The sequence below is a fragment of the Gossypium raimondii genome, chromosome 13 (genome assembly GCF_025698545.1).
Source record: "Gossypium raimondii isolate GPD5lz chromosome 13, ASM2569854v1, whole genome shotgun sequence".
Lineage (NCBI taxonomy): Eukaryota > Viridiplantae > Streptophyta > Magnoliopsida > Malvales > Malvaceae > Gossypium > Gossypium raimondii.
The window spans coordinates 10,730,944-10,736,067 of NC_068577.1; the positions used below are offsets into that span (position 1 = coordinate 10,730,944).

Here is a 5,124-nt window from a genome sequence, read left to right on the forward strand (position 1 = left end):
AATGTAATATTTCAAACAAAAGATGATAAAAATATAAGATTCACAATAATCACACTAGAAATAACAATTTCTAAATTAAAAAAAAGTTAAAATTCTAATCAGTTTTGAATAAATTTAAGATTATAAAAATAATCAATTATAATTTCTTCAAAGATTTGTATTAATCAACTTCTAAAATTGTTAATCAAGTTGTTAGGAATCTCATATGTAACCAATATCCTAATTCATTCAATCAATAAAAATTTAATCTTGTATAAAAATCTCAAATTATCACAAGACACAACATTAACTTATAGAGATTAATCTATAAAAGTTTAATTTTGAAAAATTATTGAGTTTTTCTGTCATATATTTGTTAAGTTGCAACTTGATAACTCCCATATTTAGAGTTATTTTAGTATAGTTTTGTAGTATTTTATGATTAAATTGTAGTAGTTAGATTACTTCCTGTTATATTTTATGGTTTCTCAAATTAATTATATTTTATATGAATTTTTTTATCACTTTTAGAATTAGTTCAAATTTATTTTCTATTTTTTATTTTGTCATTGTAGGTCCAAAGTGAAGAAGGGAAGAATTGGAGCTTAAAATAAAAAGTGATAAAGAGAAGTTTTCTGCTCCACCGGATCAAATTTGCGGCGGAGCATGTTTTTAAATTTAAAAATTTTGGCAGCAAGCAATTCGCTCCATCGCAATTCTTTATTTTGTGGAGTGTAATAATAAAAACTCAAAGATTAAGAGGTATGAATTAAAAGCCTTTATGGAAAAGAAAAAAAAAAGAAAGAAAATCACTTGGAGGAAAAAGGAAAAATCTCTAAGAGCAAGAGAAACTTCATGCTTGCAAAGGCAAGAAGAAAAGGAGATCCAAGAAGCTCAATTCATCTTCTTCATCTATGTGCTCTCTAGATTGTTTCTTTTTTCTTTTCATTTATGCAAATTTGTTTTGAATTTCTTTGTGTGATGTTTTCACAATTCTCAATGAACTAAACTTTTTTTTTCTTGATGGATCCTATAGCTTAGTTAATTAACAATTTTTCTCTTTAATTATTTTGATCTATGTTAATTACTTATTCAGTCTTGTGCTTATTTAATCTGTTTGTTTGGCCACTAAGTTGTATTAATTTGATAACCTTAATTTATCTTGCAAGAGAAAGTTAGAGTTTAGATCTAGATTGAATAGATTAGGATTAAATTTAGTAGCATAGTTAACAAGTTAATTGTTGCTTGGATAGGAATATTTCTGATGCCCTAATCAACCAAATTCGTTTATTTTTAACGACTTAACCCAACTTGCCTAGCATATGAATATAGCTAGTAAGGAAGGGAGATTAATTTAGCTAGATATTGGAAGGGTCTAATTAATGCCATTGAATTATAGGTTGGTAATTACATATATTAAACAATCGAATGAGAGATAATTGATTAGCTAGATTAGGTGAAGTTAGAGTCCTAAGTCCATAAAATTGATTTAGAAACTTGAAAGTTTTTATTGCTTTAGTAAAATCATTATAATTTGCTTAGTTTTATTTTAGTAGTAATTAGAATTTATTTTATTGATATGGATTAGATAAAATTAAATAGCTGGTACTTAGAAGCTTAAATTTTGGTCTTCGTAGGAACGATCTCTTCTTATCACCTTATTTACTTGATCGACACGTACACTTGCGTTAGAAATTTTAGTCATCAAGATTTTTGCGTCGTTGCCAAGGACCAAAATTTTAAGTTATATTATACTAATATTGATTTTATTCATGAGTAATCCGAGATCATATCTTTTTATTTTTTTTCAAGTACTCTAAAATTGCATGTGCAAATTTAGGTTAGATTCTTTTAAACTATTTGATCAAAAAATTAAAAGGACTTTTCACCAAATTTGAAAAGCAACCAGACAAGCTAAAGTACAACCAACTAAATGGAAAATGAGAATCCTGAGGATCTTGGAGGTAACCCACCTTGGTTGGTAACCAACCATTGATGTTAAAAGCACCTCAACAATTAAGAAGGAGATGTATTGATTACAACATGCCACTAGATAAGGGATATCACTCTAGTATTGCTAAACCTACCATTGAGGCAAATAACTTCAAGAACAACAAATTCTTTGGACTACTAAGTGAATACCCAAATTCTCATCTAAGAACTTTCTTAGAGATTAATGAGATTGTCAAGTATAATGGGATATTCAATGAGGTGATCGAACTGTGGTTGTTCAAATTTTCTCTAGATGGAAGAGTTAAGGGTTGACTTAACTCTCTCCTCCATGCCTCTATTACTTCATAGGATCAATTTGTGGAGAAATTTCTAGCTAGATATTTCCTTTTTGCTAAAACTATCAAACTTTTGAGGGATATTTACAGTTTCACTCAATTTGATGGGGAGACTATGTATAATGCATGGGAAAGGTACAATGAACTTCTTAGAAAGTGCCCACACCATGGCTTGGAAAGCGCTCAACAAATTTTGGTTTTTTATAGTGGATTAGATGTTGCGACGAAAATTCAAGAAAATGATGCATCTGGAGGTTCGTTGGTGTGAAAGTTCCCAAAATATGCTTATGTGATTTTGGAAGATCTAATCTTTTGAAATTATAAGGTTTATGAGCATACTGTATCGAAGAAACCAACAAGAGTTAATGTGGGGGGTGTACATTCTACTAAGTAATGTTATGAATATATTGAAGAGGCAAACTACATGGGAAACCAGAGGCAACAACAAAACAATGCATGAATATAAAATTTTTCTTTAAATTCAATCGTGATAACGAACTATACAAAATTTTAAGTGAATTGGTATATAACACAAACATGACAAATTAAGATACAATTAAAATTAAATAACATAAAATAAATAAATATATAAAATATATAAAAGTATGCATGAAGTGAATTATTAAAAGTCATATTAATTTACAATAATAAACATATAATAATATTGTTAGCTCAAATGATCAAATCGAAATTGCCAATAGGGGGTGAATTGGTTTGTTAAAGATTTTGTGGTTTCTAAGAAAAGAATAGAGATAATGAATACTTTGATGTATAGTGTATAGTGGTTTGACCCCAATTGCCTGCTCCACTACCTTAGCTTTCCACAATTAAATATTTTCTCAAATTCACTAATTTGGTAATCTTTTGAGGACAAAATTTAACATTACAATCTCCCTTAAGATTTCTACCCAAAATCTAAGATTGCATTTCTCTTAAGGTTTCTATCCAAACCTTAAGACTCAACCCTCTCAAAGAGTAAATACACATAACAAACTAAGAAGTAATCCTTACAAGACCAGAATGTTTTCCAATTAAGCACAAATAAACAAGAATACACTTGAGATAAAAAATAACAATGAAGGCTCACAAGTATGTATATGAAAAATATGAAAGAAATTAAGCACTAAGATTGTTTTGATTGATCTTTAAGCTTGATGATCTATTTTCTTGTTGTAAGACCTTTGGAAGATGGTATTTATACACTCTAATTCATTTCCAACCATTGTGGTTGTTGGAAACACAAATAGATCCATTAGGGTTAAAATAACATATCATTAAATTCTCCTACAATAAAAGTTATTGATACTTTTCTACGAGTATCAATATTATTAGCATTTAATGTCTAATTCAAGTGATCGTTAAATTTAGTTTACAACGATACCAAAGACAATTTATTGATACTTGGTAAAAGGTATCGATAAATTTTGTAATTGATTGAAAACAGAATGTCAATTTGGTATCGATTTTGGAATGAGTATCGATATTTTGAAAACTATCGATACTTGGCGAAAAAGTTTTGATACTTTTTGTCCTGGAGCAATACTGACTTGTTTAAAAGTAATTTTAAGATGATTGAAAATGTTTAACTCAATTGAAACCATTTTAACTTGATTTTATCATTTTTTCAACTTTATTCAACTTTAACTTTTATCCAAAACACTTTAATTTGTTATATCAAAACATATTATCAAATAAAGTTTGGTTTAACAAATATTTTAAACATTTAGAAAAATAAAAAATAGAAAAGAAATAATTTCTTGAGCCTCCTCTATCTTTCTCTTTTTTACCTATCCTACACTTCACTCCCTAGTTGAAAAACCAAGAAAGTCAAGTAGGTGTAAAAACCTGATAGGAATAAAAGAAAAAAAATATAGGTGTAAGATTTTCAAGGCAAGATTTCTACTGTATACCTATGTATTTTACTATTGTATATAATCATATATATATAATATTTATTTTGGTAGTGTGTTAACCTTGTTATTATTTTTTTTTAGGTATGGAGAATATAATATTGAATATTTGTCAAAACTGAATTTTTTTATGGAGCATCTAGTTTGGTGAAGCGAAGTATAAATTTCAATGGACTGTGCAACATTTTGATGTATCATACAAAAAAGAGAAAGTTGGTGGATCAAAATTTCAAGTTTGATGGAGAAAAAGTTAAGTCGTGAATATTTAAGAAAAATCAAAAAGAGTTTAGTAGAGCAAAAATTTAGTTCGGTGGAGCATGCAACAATTTCATTTTTCATATAAAAATAAAAAAGAAAGTCGGTGGTGTGGAATTTAAACTTGTGAAATTTTGAAGCAAAATCAAAAACAATTTTAGTGGAGCGGAAATTTAAACTTCTTTTTATCTCATATTTTCCTTCCAACTGTTATACCCCAGGTCCCCAACACACGAAACCACCAACTGCACCTGCCTATCACTAAAGATGCACTCCTTCACCATGACCATGTATAAGTTCAACACTAAGCCTGAACCCTACACATTTCTTGTAACACTCCAGATCGGATCCTAAGGATGATCCGAGAATGGCATGTCACTGCCTTAAGATCATTTTCTTGAAACCCATATCTAGCGTATACCAATTTATACTATAGTTTAAGTTAGTATGAAATATAAACTATTTGTCATTCGAAGATAAATAAGATGATACACTTTGAAAACCGTAAATATTTTACTGAAACTTCATTGAAATCCTAGTTTCATAAGCACAAGTTTAAATACAAAATTTGTTCTTCGATTCTAGACATTTTAACACCAGCATCATGTCATGCATAATACAAAATAAAATAAGTCTCGTAGCAACGAATGTCCTCTGGTGTAGTCTTCAGAGATTCCTTTACTTCGTCAGTA

General features: G+C 28.7%; 1 non-coding gene across 1 annotated transcript; it reads right to left on the reverse strand.

Moving 5' to 3' along the window:
* Nucleotides 1-2,334: 2,334 nt before the first annotated feature.
* LOC128036397 (small nucleolar RNA R71) lies at nucleotides 2,335-2,441 on the reverse strand. Its single transcript, XR_008193194.1, has one exon. It is a non-coding gene; the product is annotated as a small nucleolar RNA R71 (small nucleolar RNA).
* Between the last annotated feature and the right edge of the window lie 2,683 nt (nucleotides 2,442-5,124).